Raw genomic sequence first — 20155 nt, forward strand, 5'->3', positions numbered from 1 at the left:
CCGAGCAAGCTGGGGAGGAAAGGGTTTATTCAGCTTATGTTTCCACATCATAGTTCATCACTGAAGGAAGTCAGGACAAGAACTCAAGCAGGGCAGGAACCTGGAGGCAGGAGCTGATGCAGAGGCCATGGAGGGGTGCTGCTGACTGGCTTGTTCCTTATGGCGTGCTCAGTCTGCTTTCTTACAGAACCCAGGACCACCAGTCCAGGGATGGCACCAGCCACAATGGTCTGGTCCCTCCCCCATCAATCACTGATTAAGAAAATGCCCTCCAGGCTGGCCTACAGCCCGATACTATGGAGGCATTTTCTCGGGTGAGACTCCCTCCTCCCTGATGACCCTAGCTTGTGTCAAGTTGACATAAAACTAGCCAGCACACTTCTGTGGTCTATCTTGACTTCTTAGCCCTAATCCGTCATACTGAATCACACCCAATCAAATGCGACGCTATTCCTAGAATGATCTTTTCTGTAGGGTAGACTAGGTTATAATTCTCTTTTATTGTCCCATGTCCCTCTGTCTCCTTCACACCTCTCAGTAGAACATCTAAGGTCCTTTATGACAGACAGACAGAGTATAGATATATGAACTCAGTTGGTTCTCAATAGTTGAATTTTACTGGTGTGCAGAAAATGGGCTCATTGGTAGTTTTTCTTCATCTCTGTAAAATGCTGGTAAATTCTATTACATTCTTGTGCCTGGACCAGGGACAATGCATTTTAGGGTATTAGGTGCTTAGACATGAACCTGCAGCTGGGTATGGAGCCTCACAGGTCCTAGGTTGCAAAGCGTTGAAAGTTCCACAAGGGGTTGCTAGAGAGCAACAGAAACTCCAAGGACGTTGAAAGCGTTGTCTTTTGGCCATATCCTTGTTTCCTTTGTCTTGGAAGGAAGTAGACGTTTTCCCTCCTGTTATGCTAATATTTACCTAATGGATCTGGCTTGGCTTGAATGCATTATTGCACTCGTCCCTAAAGTCCTCTCTGTTGCCTGGCAGAAGTCCTGACAATGCTTTCCTGGTCTTCAGCTCCTTGAAGATCATCAATGCAGTGCCGTAGGTAGGTGGAAAGGAACGGGCAGGCTCATGTACCTCAGAGACTCAGCGAGTCAAGGGATGTGGCTATATGTAAAAAGACTTTAGAAACTGCCACTGCTTCCAGGTTGACCAGAACCTCCAGGGTGGCTTTGGGAAGGAGACCAGGTTGCAAGTCACCCTCCATTCATGGCTTTGGTTAGGAAACCCTGGAGCTGGAGTCCTAGAAGACTTAGTAGGCTAAAGGGAACTACAATAACACAATGCATACACACATACACATAGATGGGTAAATATGCCCACGCACGTATTTATGTATGAATTCTTTCCCCAAAATTTTGCGAAGGAACTTTGTGCTAAATAGGGATGTGCACCCCACGCAGCCGAGGGAGTGGTGCTGTCCAAGTTCTGCAATCACTCAATTATCATTGCTAGATTGTAATCACAATGGGCACTATTTTTGTATTTCTTTTCAATGTGTGGAATTAATATTCCCTTGGGATTCAGAGATATTCAGCTGCTAACAGACCCTGAAGGGGGCATCTGGGTATCTACTTTGGCAGTTGCAGCCCCAGCTCAAGACACTGAAAGGAATGTGGACATTGTCCCTGATTTGTTCTTTTGCACAGTAGCTTGACCTGATGCGTTTTGTTTTGTTTTGAGTGTGTGTGTGTGTATCCCTACAAAGTCTCATTCTAGAATTCACCACCTTTATTAATTGTCACAAGAATAATCTATTAGCTATAGCAAGTCTCACTGGTACCATGAAATCTATGGGTGTATTCAGGCTCCAGAGTTGCAGAAATGTCTTCCTGCCTGGTCTCCAACCTTAAAGAACAGCTTCTATACTCAGGGTTGTTTCCTTGTGCCGTAAGATGGCCTTTGGTGTTCCACTTATCAGGTCCAAGTTCCAGGGAAGTAATAAAGACAGGGAGGAGAACAACAGGGTATCTGGCTCCCTTAGAAGCTCTCTTTTAGAAGTCTCACTCAACAACTTCTGGTTTGTTTTTTTTTCTCATTTGCAAAGGGTGCTGGGAAGTGTAGTTTTCTAGCCAAGCACATTGTGTCTACCTTTCTAACATAGGTAGACACAAGAGAGATGGATATAGTGTTAGGCAACCAGCAGCCTCTACTGTGTGTGATAATTCCATTGTGTGATACCCACAGGAATACAGAGATTAGATGGGAAAATGCAAGTGGCTTAGGCCTCAGAGCTCTGCATTGTATTGTCTGTTCACTGCTGGTTAGGTGGAATTCCCCAGACCTCTCTTCCTTTGGCGTTGCTAGGCTTCCTTGACCATCCCTATTCTCATGGTTTCTAATGATGCTCTATTCTGAACTAGAGACTCACAGAGCCAATCACTGGCTTAGGGGACCTAGCAGGACCTTCAAATCCAGGAAGTCCACCAATGAGCCCAGAGATCTATTCATCTAATGTACACATCTCAAGTCTGGACCTAGGTATCGCTCTGATTTCTTCTCCTGGTTCCTTACACCCTCCAAGTTCTGTTTTCAAGTCACTCCTGGATCCTACCTCCACTCCATCTCAATGGCCAAGATTAAGTCCAGTTTCCCACTCATTTGGGGAACTGCATGGTCCCTGCAGGGTCTAGGCTTCACACCTCCCTCTCTAATACATCCTCCACACATCAACTAGAGAAATGGTTATTAAAGAAAGATATAACCGGTTCTGCCACTTCCTGGCTTAAGGACAACAACAGTTTCTTATTGTCTGTAGGGCAAGTTCAACTCAGTCATGGTTAAATGGCCCTGCTCACACTCCTGTGTGCCTCTCTCCCTTCATTCCGGCCTAGCCAACTGCTCATCTTCCCTTCCAGCTACTGTAGCACGTTCTTAGCTGTTCTAGGCCCTGGCACATGGCCTTCTCTCTGCCTAGAATGCTCTTTCCTCTGACTGACACTTCTTTGTTTAGCGAGTCACATTGCTTTATTTTCCCCTTTGAGACATGCACGGACCCCCAAGCCACGCCTCATTACAGGACATCCCCACCGCTCGCTGTCTTTGTCCTTCAAGCGCTCATCTGTCTTCTGATTGCTTGCTGGGTCGTGGGTTTCTTGAGGCCAGTCCTTCTTTGTCTTGCCCCCTGTGTCTCCAATGCCTGGGATGACACTCCGCATCTGTGCTTTCGGTGACACAGTCCGTCAATCATTTCCTCCTTGACTCCAAGCATGCGTTGACATCCTTGTCCTAATTCACGGCGCAGGTGCTGAAATCAGCAGGGTTAAATCACTTCGTCTTAATTCACTGGGAGAATCTTGCTTCTCCATTCATCTTCTGCTGTTATGTGGGCAAGACAGGGAGAAGGCAGGGTGGAGAAGTCCCTGTGGAAGCAACTTATGAGGCGCTCCTTTAGAGTTACATCCAGGGCTGCCTGAGATAGGGCATGAGGAACCACATGGACCAGCACCAGGAGGGACCAGGAAAAGAAGGAGCAGGAGGGAAGTGAGAGGGAACAAACAGGAACACGTCCAACTCCAGCCCTATTGGCATCTCCACTCCCAGCCTTATGCTGGGCAAACATTATGTACGCGGAGTACGAGACAAGCCAGCCCAGACAGTTTCTAAGTAATTAGTTACCGTTTGTGTTGCCTCCTTGGAGTTAAGAAAAGCAATCCAGGAACTTGTCTGTCCCAGGTTCCTCCGCCTTACCCTCCCCCGTTTCGCCACCCATCTTCCCACCTTCACACTCTGGCTCTTCAGCTGTCCTGTTCTTGTTGGAACCTGTGTGGAGTTGGGTTCCATTCCTGTGCTAAGTTAAACATGCTTCTATCCATCCTCCTTCAGGCTCCTGAACAAGGCCACGGTGGGTAGGTGATGTGGTAGTCCCGTGAGCTTGTGGCCTGTTATAGCTTCAGGGCATTGGACATGAAAGCCTTGGATATAGCCAGAGAGCTGGAAGAGGCTCTCATGAGCAAATGTATTTGGGTTTGGTGCTGGAGGTTAGTTAGACCCAGAGCACTGTGCACACTAAGCCTGTTCTCCACCTTTGAGCTTACATACTCCTAGCCTTCTAGGCTAAAGCTTTCTTTGTGTGTCAAGATAAATAAAAATAATAGTTCCCTAAAACTGCTTTTTCTCAAAACACACACACACACACACACACACACACACACACACACACACACACACACACACACACACACACTGCAGAATAACAATTATGAGGGGGTCTGAGTGCGGCTCTGATGATGCTGGGGTTGGCTCACCCAGACATTCTCCTCTATGCTCATCTGTGGCAGCAGTCATGGCTCATGGCCAGTTGACAGCCTCAGCATCTCCTGACAGACAAGCACTGCTTTGCCCTACAGCGTTAGCCCAGGAGCAAGGCTAAAATGCTGTCACAGACAATTCTGTGGGCCTCGTCTTTGTACACTTGGACTTGTCATGAGCAAACCTGCTCTCTTCCCGTCTTACCTGCAGGAGAGCAAAAGATGAATGAAGAATTAGGATTCTTCCTGTGAGAGCTGTGAGCTTGGGTGGGATCCAGGGGTGGCGGTAGCTGATTGAGCCCACCTAGTGCCAAGCCCAGTAGCTTACCTGAACAGGTGAGGTATCCCAGACCCGGGAGACCTTTGGAGCATCATTCCTTCTCTTCGTAGCTTGCACATTGACCACAAGAGGGAAGCATCACACCAAGTTAGTCCTTGGTCAACCTGCTCTTTGTTGTGGCTTTCCTATTGTCGTCTAGTGGGAAGGCAGGTGAGCTCCCACTGTAGGAGACTGTGGCTCCACCAGCAGCTGGGGGATCTGGTCTGCTGGGGTCATGAGCACAGCCATCTAGCCAGGAGGTACTCTGTGAATAGTCCTCACCGGCCATGAACAGTCAGAGTGAAATCTAATAATGATATTCAATAAAGCACTGAGAAAGATAAATCTGGGGGAATTCTTAGATTCTGAGGAGTCATCAAATATTGAGTACTTAGAATCAGAAGATCTGCCTCCAGTGCTGGCTCTGTGATGTGCTCTGAGTGGCATGCTTTTAGATGAGGTTTTTAGATTCCTTTTTTGGGTGGCACACATACTCCTTCTTGTCGAGATCGTAACGCTGCTGCTGTGAGGATGAAGCTAGAGAATATGGGCCGAAGTGCTGAGTGAGGGGTGACTCAGGATTGTGGATGTCCTCACGGTGCAAACCATGTGAGTGAAGACAGTCAGCTGGGTATTCTCCATGCTAAGAAGATCTTCCCAGCTGGGGTGTGTGTGTGATAACATGGCAAAACTACATTTAAATCTTAGCTCAACTTAGAGCTTGGCATGATGGTGCTCATGGGCAAGACCAGTCACCAGAGATGAAAAGAAAGGTAGAGAACTTATGGCCACCCTGAAGGACATAGTAACACCTAATTAAAAGAAGAAGAAGAAGAAGAGGAGGAGGAGGAGGAAGGGGAAGGGGGAGGGGGAGGGGAAGGGGAAGGGGAAGGGGAAGGGGAAGGGGAAGGGGAAGAAAGAAAGAAATTGGCTCATCAGGATATTCCCAGCTTAAAACCCCAAAGCCCTGGAATGTGCCCACCATTAGGAAAACCAATCTTGGGCTCAGCATGGTTCTCCAGGAGACCATTGCCTGGGCTTTCTGACTCTACCACCTCCTCAGCTCTACTTCTGCAGGGTTCTGGGGTCATGGGGAAGAAGTAAGTTTCATAAGGAAATGTAGCTGGAAAGTTTCTCTCCGAGTCCTGCCAAGCCCTTGCAGTTCTGCAGCCCACTTATAAAACAATCACTCAGAAGCTTATATTAATTGTTAATTAATTGTTCGACCATCAGCTCAGGCCTACCACTGACTAGCTCTTACATTTAAATTAACCCATAATTCTTATTTATGTTTAGCCACATGGCTTGGTACCTTTTCCCAGTTCTGCCTTTACATCTTGCTTCCTCTGTGTCTGGCTGGCGACTCCTGACTCAGCCTTCTTGTTCCCAGAATTCTCCTCTCTCTTTGTCCTGCCTATACTTCCTGCCTGGCTACTGGCCAATCAGCACTTTATTTATTAACCAATCAGAGCAACACATTCACAGCATACAGAGCGATATCCACAGCAAGGAAAGAGGAGCCCAGGTCTTTGGATTCGGGCAGAAAACTCTGAATCCTTTGTGGCTCTCTTGAGGAGGTAGGAGCTGTCAGGCCCCACCCCTTCTCCCCCTGAACTATCGCACCAGTCCCAATTTTCAATATAAAATCAAGTTGATTTTAAAGAATTTAAAGACTTATTTTAGGCTCTTCCCCAGAAGCAAGGGGATGTGTGACCATTCCCCAACTGGGAATGGGTTGGAAGTGCTTTGAGAGGCTGATCACGCAACCATATGGAGAAGATAGGGAGGAGAAAGAAGATGACGATTTTGGGAAGAATCAGATCTTGGGATTTCTTCTCACAGGAGGAGCACTGAGATTCAGCGCTGGCTGTGTTAAAGTCAGAATCATAAATCTCCTGAACTAGAGAGTGCCAGGTGGCCCGTTTTGACACCTGTAAATGGCACTGTGCTTCTTTTCGTCTGGTTTTGTACATTTCCGAAGTGACCCCACAGCACATGCCCTCAGGGAGATCAGGATTTTAGTTTTAGGATGTAAAGAAAAACAAAGGATTTAACTGGTCAGAGATTCAACCACTCATTTCAGCAGACACACTGGGGAAAACCATTCATTGACCCGATGGGGTCAATGACTTGAGTGGAAAAAAGATCATGCGTGCTCTCAAAGCTTGGAAGGGCAAGTGTAATTTTTTTTTTAATTAGGAAGCATTGGAAGAAAGCAGGAAATAACAGATTTGGGTTTTCATCACTCTAAAACAGCAATTTCAAACTCTCTGAAGTAGGAGGAAGAGATTGGTAGGAGAGAAGGGAACAGGAAGGGTAAATGCCCTGTGGGAAGATGGGCGGCAGGAGACTAGAGGACAGAGGAAATATCTTATGCCTGTCTGAAGCTGTGGGGAGAGACAGGTTGCCTCTTGCAATGTGTCAGCATTCACCAGTGGACAGCGTGTGCCAGAACTTCCTTCCTTCTTCACGACTAAGTAATATTCCTCTGGGGTGGTACGCCACATTCTTTTGGGTATGCATTTATCTGAGTGGTTCTCAAACTGCAGGTTGCAACCCTTTGTGAGGTCAACTGACCCTTTCACAATGGTCACCTAAGACCATCAGGAAACACAGATATATATATATATATATATATATATATATATATATATATATATATATATATATATATATATATATATATAATTCACAACAGTAGCAAAATTATAGTTATGAGGTAGCAACGAAAATAATTTTATGGTTTGGGGTCACCACAACATGAGGAACTGTATTAAAGGGTCGCAGCATTAGGAAGGTTGAGAACCACTGATTTATCTGATGATGGACAGTGTGATTGCTTCTCCCATACTTCATTTTGTGAATTCTGTGGTCTCTGTGGTCCTCCTACCTGGCATAGAAGAATGAGACTGACTTTCCCTCCCTGAGAATGTAGGTGGTCTCAGCAACCTCGCCAGTCTGAGGTCCTGACAAAGCAAGCTGTATGTGTGTTGAGAGATGTGGTGGTATTGTGTTCCCCAAAAATACTGTGTACCCTAATCAACTTATCTGGGGTCAGAGACAGAGCAGCCACTAGATACAGAGGCTAGAAAATGGTGGCACTCACACCTTTAATCCTAGCATTCCAGAGACAGAAATCCCTCTGGATCTCTGTGAGTTCAAGGCCACATTGAAAATAGCCAGGCATGGTGACACACGCCTTTAATCCCAGGGAGTGATGGCAGATAGCAGAAAGGTACATAAGGCATGAAGACCAGGAACTAGAAGCATTTGGCTAGCAGCATTACCTGGTTAAGCATTCAGGCTTTCGAGTAGCAGTTCAGCTGAGACCCATTCTGGCTGAGGACTCAGAGGCCTCCAGTCTGAGGAAACAAGACCAGCTAAGGATCCGGCAAGGTGAGGTAGCTGTGGTTTGTTCTGTGTCTCTGATCTTCCAGTTCACCCCAATACCTGGCTCAGGCTTGATTTTATTAATAAGAACTTTTAAGATTCCTGCTACAGAGAGACACTTGAGATGATGCAAAAGAGATAGGCCAGTGGCTCTGAAAGGACCTGGTTGTGGATTTCCAAAATCACCAATCAGGACAGAGCTTCAAGGAGACCTAGGATCTGATGTTCTCCTCAGAGTGTAAAGGTTCAGGTGACGTAACTCACATACCCAACTCCGTGTGCCGAATAGCCGAACGAACCAGGAAGCTGAAGGGCTTACAGTGCGTCCAACAGTCCTGGGACAGGAGTTGGCTGATGGACATGTGACCTCCAGGAGAAAGCAAGGCTGTCAGGTCACCTGTGAGTACTGGCTGGTGCAGGCTCAGGGTGCAAAGACTTTATAGCCTCGCTTCTTAAGAGCTAGCCATGCTTCTGTGTGTGTTTGATGAAGACAGCCTACTTCTCAGTGGGGCCAAAAAAGCTGGTCACTCCTGCCGTCTGGAGCGCCTTCTTAGGTTTTACCATGTAACTCTGAGCAGCACTACTAGTCAAACTTTGACAGATCATGGACCCTTATGACTAAAGTGACGAGTGCTGGATCCACACATATTTATTTATAAAGTATGGATATAGCACTACTAACAATTTTACGTCAAAATGAAGATGCATTCATTCTATAAATTAAAATGTAAGTTGAAGTGCTAACATTTTTTTTCTATACCTCAAATTGTCTTGTTTTGTTTCTTTAAAGAGTGGTGGGTTTTTTTTTGTTGTTGTTGTTTTTTGTTTTTTTGTTTTTTTTTTGGTTTTTCGAGACAAGGTTTCTCCGTGTAGCTTTGCGCCTTTCCTGGGACTCACTTGGTAGCCCAGGCTGGCCTCGAACTCACAGAGATCTGCCTGCCTCTGCCTCTCGAGTGCTGGGATTAAAGGCGTGCGCCACCACCGCCCGGCAAGAGTGCTGGTTTTGCATTAAATCCACCCATAAAATAAAATTACTTTTTAATATTTGAAAAAATTCATTCTTTTTTTTTTTTGTCTTTGAGAGGGTGCTTTGCTATGTAGCCTAGGCTAGCCCAGACCTTACTATACAGCCCAGAATGACTTTGAACTTTCAGTCCTCAAGCCTTGGTCTCCCAGGTGCTGCGGTACTCCTGGCTGACTGATCCCTGATCTTTTATGTTCTAGTGACGTTTGCTCACATCTGTAGGAGCCTGATGCCAGTCTTTAAGGTAAGTCATTGATGTGTGGAGGTCTCAGCTGTTCCACACTGACTCCTTTAGTCTCAGCTTTAGTTAAGGTGACGTTTCTAGTTTCTGAGATTCTTGGGAGTAGCCCACTGCAGCCTTGTGGGTGCTGAGGAGTCCGGCAGGGGAATTCATGTCCTGTATTTGGCTTTCTGGGAGAAGAAAAAACTTTGGAGATGAGGGTTTTGGGGGGAGGTAACTAGGGGTTAATGGAACCAAGATGGTGACATGGAAGGTAGTAAAAGAACTCAGGAGTTGGAAAGCATCATTGACACTGCGATTGTTAAGTTACCCATGGATGAGAATTCAGACTCCAGACGCAGAAAGAATCGGATTCCCAGAGCCTGGAGCATGCTGAGTCCACAGAATTCTCTGACCACAAACAAGAGACACGATGATCAAAAGACACCTCCAAACAGGAACGCGGGTACTCTGGATAGCATACTTCTGGCTAAAAGTAAAGGGTGAAGAGGAATCTGCTTCCGGAGCAACCCCATTTCCAGAAGAATAGGTGCCGCCAAATCTAGGTAGGAATCACTCAAGGAAGAAAATATGGATGCCCAAGTTTTACACCCCCTGACTCTGACTTCACTTACGTGAGATGAGGTAGCCTCTGGATTTAAAACAAAACAAACACCCCCCAGATTATCACAGCCAACCAATGTTGGGAACGACTGAATCAGAGGACAGACGGATGGACAGACCTAGGGGAAGCTGACAAGCCTTGTGCATCAGTGAGAGGAAATCTAGAATGCTGAACCACGGGCCTCTTCCTGACCCCACTTGAGGGTTAGCCACTGGGAAGGGGTGGGCTGAGAGGACAAGGAACTGAGGAAAGCCTGGGTTTTCTGTGGCATCTCAGGAAGGTGACTTGGAGCTGTGGAGCCTCCTGTTGGGGGTTGCCCGCCTTCAGACTTCGGCACAACAGTAACTGTCCCTTGCAGCTTCAGGGCTGGAGGCAGAGGTGAGTTCCTGAAATGCTGTGGCCTCCTAGATTCCTTTCCTTCCTGATCTCTCTTGTGCCTCTCTGCCTATGGAGCCCTGGGGCCCAACCTCTTGTTTTCCTTCAGTGCGACCATTCTCTAGGCCTCCTAGGAAGGGAGGGCAAGGACACCCTCCCCCTCCCCAAAACACACACCACAATGGTTTCTTTAGTCTAGAACATGGTGGACGGTGACACGGCTGAGAATATTCTCAATATGTAGCTCTGGCTGCCCAGGGAGCTATGTAGATGAAGCTGGCTTTGCACTCCCAGAGACCTACCTGCCTCTGCCTTCCAAGTGCTGGCATTAAAAGTGAGTGCCACCATGCTCCATCAGGAGCTGCATGCTCCACAGGGTGTCCCCTGGGCCCTGGTTCCTCAAGGTGAATGCAGCAAACAGACTCAGCGCCCTCGGTGGGAGGTACACTGCTGTTAGTGGTGTAAGAGATCTGAGTGAAAAGCTTGTTTGTTTCTCCTTACTTATCAGGTGGCCACCAACTATTATTTAGTTTATTAGCATCTTGCCTTTTTCTTATGAAACACTTTTGGGAAATTGCCCCAGAAACTATAGTCAGTGATGTCATTCACAAAGGACAAAGGAGGCAGCTGGACCCTGTACTCGTGAAGCCAGCAAGAGCCTGGGTGAGGACTTGGCCTCTCCCAGTCTTGGTGTCCTTTTCCCACCCCCCTGCCACCTCCTTCCTGTTGCCATGGCAATGTCCCTGGAGAGTGAGGACCAGGCTGTTTTTTTCCTACATCCCTCCTCCCCACCCTCTTTGTGTCTAGAAGAGAGCTGAGCACGCACTAGACAATGGTTGGCAATGATTGATGGAGAGTTTGGGGTGTTCATTTGGACCACCTGCAGGTGGGCTGGGGAGAGGAGACACCCCACCCCCACTCCGAATTGTTTACTTCTGTGTATCTACAGGGAAGAGTTGGTGAGAGGGTGAGGGATTACAGGGCTGGAAGCTCACACTTTGGCACTGCAGGGTGCATATATATTTTATTCCACGATGACAAATATTAAATAAATGAGGAGTGATGTTGGACCCACTGGAAGAGACAGGGTATTGATGTCTCGCTATGTTTGGTTCATAGGTGAATTTTTTTTTGGCAAAGTGATAAGTATGTTGCCTGTATTGATGTTTTTGCAATAAATAAAGTTGGAGAAAGAAACGAAGTTTCTAAACAGAAACCGTAGTGTCAAAACCCAAGTCTAGGGTCAGGGCTTGCTTTACATCCTCACAAGATATTTGAACCATTGGGTCTGCCAGGTAGAAAATTTGAAATGGAACTATATATCCAAAAACATCTGGCCTCCGACTGCCCTGCCTTACACTTTACATGTGTTATTTCTAAGTGACAGAAATGGCGAGGCCAATCTGGATATTCATGGGTGGAGGTCAATCTGGATATTCATGAGTGAAGCCTGGAGACGTATATGTTTTTCTAAACCAATTTCCACATGGCCGAAAGAATCCACTTCTTCACTAAAGTCAAGAGCAGCCTTCCCAGAGTTAAAAATGTAAAAAAAGCACAGACATTATATTCAGTGATGAGGGATGAAAGGTGGACTATTTTGTAGTCCACTCTGATGCTCGGCGCGGGCTCAGGCACTCTGAATGGAAGGTCTGTGGGCATCTGCAGGATGCCAGCCGAAAGGCTGGAGAGCTGCACACTGTGAGGCTTGTCTTCGAGGTACCGGAGGAGGCTTCCCAGGGCCTGAAAGGACAGATGCTTAAGGCTTGAGCTGTGAATTATCATTTAAATCAGCTGGTTCTTATCTTTTTAAGTGTGGAAAAAGGACAGGGATTAGATGGGAAAGCATGCGTGTGTGACGGGCTAACGTTTGTGGGGTATCTGCCGTAGCTGAAAAATTTGATCCGTATCTTGAAAAGTAAACTTCTATTTATAGCTGTTTAAAATCTGTATGTAGATAGCAATTTCTGTGTAAGTGTTCCTCAACTTACAATGGGACTGTTTTCCAATAAATCTATCATAAAGTTGAAGAATTGTCAAAAATATATTTAATAGTCCTTAGTGACTGAACATTGCAGCTTAGCCTAGCCTACCTTAAATGTACTCAGAACACTTACTTTTTCAGATAGGAAGTCTTGTATTTTTTCTTTGATGATTTTATAGGTGTAAATAATGTATCTTGATTATATACACCCCAAACTCTCCGTACACTCTTTCTAGTACCTCCAGCATGCCCGCTTCCCCCACTTCATATCCTCTACTTAAACTCCTGTTTTTGAAGAGACCCACAGAGTCCAATTAGCGCTGCCTGTTGGAATACAGACTGATCTTGTTGGCTTGATCTTGTACGGGTCTTACGCGGGTCACTAGGAGTTCAGTGGCCAGGTCACATCCAGAAGACAGAGCTGCACAGCACTTCTCCTCATCCTCCAGCTCTCACATTCTTTCTGTCTTCTCATCTGTGACATTCCCGGAGCCTCTTGTGGGGCAGAACACTTGTTGTTCATCAATAGCTGAGAAAAAAATGACCTAACACATAGCCTATGTATAATGAAGTATTGAAGAGTTTATGAAATTTGTTGACTACTGTTTTGAAAGAGACTGGCCCCACGGGTCAACTCGGGCACCTCTTGAAATCAATCTTCAGCTGACCTATCATAGGTTGGGTGCTGTTTTATGTATATATACCAGGTAGGCATCTATTTCAGAGGCACATGTGACTATATATCCATATATCTGTACTTCATGTTCCTTTGTTGTTATACTGTGTGTGGCTTTAATACAAGGAAAAGGAGATAGAGGCTTCCTACTGAGACCTTACTCAGGGTCAGAGAATCTGGGCTTGCTTTACCCAGCAGGGCTGCATAATGGGATGATTTGGCCACGGGTGTGGTTACCAGGTGTTTGGAAGGGTCTACATTTGGCTGTACTGTGTGCTTTGATCTTTCAAGGGAGAGGTCTTTTGCCTCTCCCATTGGCATATTATAAAAAGCCCTTTTTAATAAACCTCTGCATGGCTGGTTATTAATCCAGGGCCCTTCCAAAGCTATCCTGTGTCTCTGTCTTTCTTATCTCTTTCTGTCTTTCTATCTAATATTTCCTCATTCCTCTCTCCTTCACCCAAGAACCCTTCGAAAGGTGTGAGCAGGTCAGAGCTAGACTCCCATAGACCCCCACAGGCTCCCACAGAAGCTGAAAGCAAGGAGATAATCATACTTGACTGGGACTACGTAGCAGGTGAGCAGTGAGGCCAGGTCCCCAGCCTAGGTCTCTCTGATCCCAAAGTATTCTTTCTACTCCACGGCTGCATCAGTCTTTGGAGTCACTAAGATGCAGCTCTCCTATTATCTGCCACGATCCTAGCCCCACCTGAAAGACCCTTTCTGAAATCCTGCCCTCCTGCCACCCCCTCCCCTGGCCTAGCTGACTGTGCACCCCTGGAGGCCTCAAGCACCAGCGCGGTTCCCCTGCCATGGCTGCCCCCTCCTCTGATGGCCCATCTGCTTTCCTGCAGACGCCTAGTCTCCCCTTCTCCTACTCTGGAGCTTAGATCTAATGGGTTTTTTCTTTGTACAGTTTCTCTCTTGCAAACACAGCCCCCACTTCTCCTGCCCCCCATTTCTCTTGCCCCCCACTTCTCCTGCCCTCCCTTCTCCTGCCCCCACTTCTCCTGCCCCCCACTTCTCCTGCCCTCCCTTCTCCTGCCCCCCACTTTTCCTGCCCTCCCTTCTCCTGCCCCCCACTTCTCCTGCCCCCCACTTCTCCTGCCCCCACTTCTCCTGCCCCCCACTTCTCCTGCCCCCCACTTCTCCTGCCCCCCACTTCTGTCTTCTTTGTTGCTTGTTCCCAAACTGCTGAGGCTCAGGAGAAAAATCTCACAGATCGGTTATCATCTCAAATATGTTCATCGCAGTCATGTCAAATATCTCAGTGGTGCTGGGTAATCGTATTGTGTCTCCCTAATCAGCTTATTCTCCCTCACTCTGCAAACCCCTGACCTCCCTCCCTGTTCCTCCAAGCCTGCCTCACCCTGCTTCACAACTCAGCTTTACAGCTACTCCAGAAAGCGGATCCTCTCTGGGAGGAACGTGACCATCTTTATCACCCAATCTGCAGACCTCCCATTATCAGCCCTTCCTCTCCCTGTGCCTGTCACAGAGGACAAAGTGGCTGTCCTTCCACTCCTGAACCAGACCTGACTCTGCTTCAAATTCACCCTTCATGTCCTTTCAGAAACCTTGTCCTGTGAGTCATGCCTCTGCTTTTCTACCAGGCTATTTTCCTGTATTAACTAGGTCCTAGTTTTCCCAACTAAAAGGAAAAAGTTCTCCATAAATTCTCCCATTGCCACCTTGCTACTGACCTGTTTATCTAATTTGGTCACTAACAGGCTTCTGGAGTTTTCTCCTCTCACTGGGACAACTTTTCAATCCACTGGACTCCAGGTATCCACCCTACCCCTACCCCCAATTTCTCCATCAAAACAGTATGAGCATTAATCAAAATTCTTCAGAGACAGAATCAATAGGAAAACCAGAAGAAGAGGGAGAGACGGAGGGAGGGAGGGAGGGAGGGAAAGAGAGAGAGAGAGAGAGAGAGAGAGAGAGAGAGAGAGAGAGAGAGACTGGAGGGTAGGAGCAGATGGATGCCCCAACTTAAGCAGGGAGAGCAAACCCGCCCCCTCTCCCCTTTATCATTCTCCTCTGGTGCTCATCTGGATCGGGTGATGCCCTGTGTTGGTGGGGTCGCTTCTTTATTCAGACTACCAATTCCGTTGTTCTTCTCTGTAAACACTCTTACAGACACACCCAGAAATAATGTTTAATCATCTACCTAGGTCTTCCTTTGCCCAGTCCACTAGGCAGACAAAACTAGCTATCTGGATCTTGTTAACAGCACTAAGGATTCCACAGCCATAGCCGTCCCAGGAATGTTTTTAGTTTTCAGCTTACCCTACTCGGAATTTCTGACTAGCATTTTACTCACAGACTTTCTTCTACCTTTATGGTTGCTTTCTTCTTCTTCTTCTTCCCCCTCCTCCTCTTCTTCTCACTATGAAGCCATGGTTCACCTGAAGGTTGCTAAATAGACCAGGCTGGCCTAGAAGTCTGGCTGTCTCTGCTTCTGGAGTGCTGGGATTACAGGCCCACCCAGCCTCCTTTGCTTTCCCTTCTTGGAGCTTCCTCATGATACCATTTAGACCCTCTTCCCTCTTCCCTCATTTGTTTTTCCTGAAAGATCTCATCTGGATTATTTACCAGTATCTTCAAGGTTCTACACATCTTTGCTATAGCATGATGCTTTGGAAGGTGTTTTGTTTTGTTTTGGAACGTCTCATAAAGATCACTGTCTTCCAGCTTCCGTATCGGTGTCAACATTTGCCCTTGGATGAATCACAATCATTGGCCCAAATCTGCCTCACATAAAATTGACCATCCATCCTCCCAAACTGTGTTTATGCCTTGCCCATCAGCAACATAACTCTGTGCCCCAAGTTTGTCCTTTTGCTGAGAGCTCTTTTTCTTATCTGCCCCCTTTTCATCCCCACATTCAACAAGTCCCAGAGTACTATCCGTTCTCCCACGTAAATCTGCCCAGAATCCATATTCTCTTGGCCACTTCCCTAGTGTGGTCATAAACTTCTCACCCAGCTGAGCAGGGTAACCTCTGAAGTCACCTCACCACATTCACTTTTACATCCTTTCCAAGACAGTCAGCACAGAGCAAGAATTCCTTCATGATATATTTGCTTGATTATGTCAGGCCAATGCATACAATTTTCTCCATCCGTCTATCACGTGGGTTCCCAGAAATAAATTCTGGGGCTCAGACACAGCAGCCGAAGATTTTCCTACAGTCTATAAGAGGAGGTGATACTCAAGATATTTATCTACCCAGGTATTAAAGGCACCAACAAGTAAGAGCTGTTGTTAGCCCCAGTGCTGGAGCAAGGCCCAGGAGGCCCCTGTGATAGCAAGTGATGACTTTTTAATAATGGGGAGTCCAGCAGGGGCTTCTGTGAGTTAAGTAATCTTCTATCCGAGAAGTAATGGACGAGGAAGGGTCCTTCTATCGTCAGGATTCAGATAAGAACACAGAGGCCGACCACAGGAGGAATCAGTATAGAAAAATGTATTTCACAAACACCTGCGCCTAGATACTCGTAAGCAGCGGATGACTTCCTGCATGGGGACAGCAGAAAGTGAGCGGCTGCCTTTAGCCACCCTGAGGAGGCATTCCAGCTCGCTGCTGCTGGGACCTCTGGTGGGACATGACAAGGCTAGTGTCACGTGTGACAAAAGAAGCAGAGGGCTGGAGGTGGAGCCACCCGCTGCTGGAGGGACAGGAACCTTTTGTTGTTGTTATTGTTCAAGACAGGGTTTTTTTGCCTGTCCTGGATCTTGCTCTGTAGCCCAGGCTGGCCTTGAACTCACAGAGATCCGCCTGCCTCTGCCTCCCGAGCGCTGGGATTAAAGGCGTGCGCCACCGCCGCCCAGACAGGAACCTTTTTTGATTCTTGCAGTCTACACTTCAGACAAGCACACGCCAGCCTGCAGGTGGCCCTACCTCCCAAACTCTTCCTTCTCCTCATGTTGCTTCTCCTGTCTTCTTCCCTCACACTCGCTCAGTGTGCTGCAGTCACCCCGGGCTTGAGACGGGGGCGCTCTCTTGCATCTCTCTGGTCCACCACCAGCGTCATAAATTTGGTCTACCGGTTATCCACGGCTGTGTAACTCTCTCCCTCAGTGGTGCAAAATGGCAGCAATTACTTGTTTTGTTCATGTAACTGTAGTTTGAAGGCTTGAGTGAAGGCTTGTTCTTGTTGCATGTCTCTTACCCAAGGTAGCCTGATAGAGGATATGGTTCCTTTTCATGCCCAGAAATCCACTGCTGAAATCTCAGACAGGGCTGAGGGCTGAGGACTTGGCCCTTCTGCAAGTGGTTAACCAACAGAGGAGGCTGATTGGAAGCCATGCTGTCTTTGACGATGAATCTCAAAAGACACACAGCATCTTTCCCAATGTGCCCTCTTGGTTAAAACAATCACAGAGACCTGTCTAGAAGCAAAGTGGGGGGATGCATGAACCCCATCACTCCATGTAATAGGGGCAGGTTCTCAAGTGGTTCTCAAGGTATGCCTGTGTCAGGAGGAGGATATGCAGTTGTGACCAGTTTAAGAAAACAATAGTCAACTTCAGCTTGTACTGCTCTTCCCCCTTATTAGTCGTTCCTTAGGGTCTGTTGAAGTGTCACTCGCCAGCCAGATGAGGTGCCCCAGACACCACAGCCAGAGGCCTTTCTCCTCCTCTGTGGCATTCATCATGATTTTACACTGTGTGATAACTCTGGTGACCTTCTCATAACATCTATTGCTTCCTGCCTGTCTCTGACAGACGCTTCAACTGTGTCAAATGTGGGCTTTAGTGTAGGGCATCAAAGGGGTGAGCTGGGGCCCCAGCATCTCTGTTGTTTCTAGTGAGTGCTCACGATCTCAAGATCACACGCACAGTGAGTGCTAAGAAAGCTCTGGCCAGGAGAGCACTCACATGGCTCAGAAACAGACAATACACCTCCATGTGAATGCCAGGGGGCTTTACTCACAAGTCATTCTGAACTTGAACACAAAATGACTGGAAATGTAAAGGAATGGAAATATGCACTTGGGCAATGTCTCTGTAAATGGTCAATGACTTCCTGGCTTTGTTTGAGCCTTGTGTTGCTGGTAGATGCTTAGCACAGAAAACTATACAAGCATGTGGTAAAAAAAAATATTTTTGCTACATTTATTATTGTTGATGTATGTATACATGCACGCATACGTGTGGAGGTCAGAGGACAACTTGAAGAGTCAGTTTTCTGCTTCTGTTTGTAGGTCCCTGGGAATAAACTCAAGTCGTCAGGCTTGGCAGGCAAGCACCTTTGTCTGCTGAGCCATCTTGTCAACCCCAGAGGTTGTTTTAAAATAAATGAAAGTTTTATTTGAAAATCCAGGATAGCTAAAGCAACCCTGAACAATAAAAAAACTGTGGGAGGTGTGGTGATATATTGTGGACCCCAATAAATAAAATTTGCCTAAAGACCAGAGAACAGAACAAGCCACTACATTAAACATAGAAGCCAAGTGGTGGTGGCACACACCTTTAATCCTAGCACTCAGGAGGCAGAGATCTGTCTGGATCTCTGTGAGTTCAAAGCCACCCTGGACTACATGAGATTGACTCAGTCTAGGAGAGAAACAGAGCCAGGCAGTGGTGGTACACACCTTTAATCCCAATACTTGGGAGTCACGCGCCTTTAATCCCAGCACATGAGATCTCATGCCTTTGCTTGGGAAGCACACACGACCTTAATCCCAGCACTAAGAAGGAAGTGATATGGTTGGGCAGAGAAAGGTTTATAAGGAGTGAGGAGACAGGAACTAGTGCTTTTTGGCTGAGGCCTTTCAATTGAGGAAGCTTTTTGGCTAAATAAAGCTTTTCAGGCTGAGGAGTCCTAGAGGTAAGATGTAGCAGTGGCTTGTTCCTTTGTTTCCTCTAATCTTTCAGCATTTACCCCAATATCTGACTCTGGGTTGTTGTTTTTTTTTATCATAAGACTGATTTTAGAATTTGAGCTACAGGGAGGTATCACCATTCCTGATCTCAAGTTATACCACAAAGCCATAGTAATAAAAACAGCATGGTACTGACATAAAAACAGACACATTGGTCAATGGACTTGAATTGAAGACCCAGATACAAACCCCTACACCTATGAACACCTAATTTTTGATAAAGAAGCCAGAACTAAACACTAGGGAAAAAAAAAAAGACAGCATCTTCATGGATGTCTGCATACAGAAGAATGCAAATAGACCCATACTTATCACCGCCCCCCCCCAACTCAACTCCAAATGGATCAAAGACCTCAACATAAAACTAGGTATACTGAACCTCCACAGAAGAGAAAGTGGGGACTAGCCTTGACCACATTAGCACAGGAGAAGACTGAACAGAACACCATTAGCATAGGGACTAAGGTCAACACTAAATAAATGAGAACTCAAGAAACTGAATAGCTTCTGAAAGGCAAAAGAACACCATCATTTGGACAAAGTGACAACCTACAGAATGGGAAAAGACTTTTTTTTTTTTTTTTACCAACCATACATTTGACAGAGGGCTAATATCCAAAATATATAAAGAACTCAAAAGACTTGATATCAAAAAACCAAATGACCCAATTAAAGATGGGGTACAGATCTATATAGAGAATTCTCAATAGAGGAATCTCAAATGGCCAAGAAACACTTAAAGACATGTTCAACACCCTTAGTTATCATGGATATGCAAATCAAAACAACTCTGAGATTCCATTTTACACCTGTCAGAATGGCTAAGATCAGTAATACAAGTGATAGCTCATGCTGGTGAGGATGTGGAGCAAGGGGAACACTCCTCCATTGCTGCTGGGAGTGCACACTTATACAGCCACTATGGAAACGAATGTGGTGATTCCTCAAAAAGATGGGACTCTGCCTTTGAAAGTGGTGGCACTTGGCTTTAATCCCAGCACTGGAGAGGCAAAGACAGTTGGACCTCTGAGTTCAAAGCCAGCCTGGGCTATAGTATAGAGTAAGTACCAGGACAACCAGGCTACACAGAGAAACCATGTCTTAAAACAAAACAAAACAAAAAACTGAGAGAGAGAGAGAGAGAGAGAGAGAGAGAGAGAGAGAGAGAGAGAGGAAATCCATCTACCTCAAGATTCAGTTACACCATTCTTGGGCATCATCCTACCTTGAGGACACTAGCTCAACCGTGTTTGTTGCTCCTCTATCAACAATAGCAAGAAATTAGAAACAACCTGTATGTCCCTAAGCAGAAGAATGGATAAAGAAAATGTGACACATTTACACACGTGAGAATTACTCATCTCTTAAAAAAAAATAACATCATG

Source organism: Peromyscus californicus, unplaced genomic scaffold (genome assembly GCF_007827085.1).
Source record: "Peromyscus californicus insignis strain IS unplaced genomic scaffold, ASM782708v3 Scaffold_13__1_contigs__length_99412109, whole genome shotgun sequence".
NCBI lineage: Eukaryota > Metazoa > Chordata > Mammalia > Rodentia > Cricetidae > Peromyscus > Peromyscus californicus.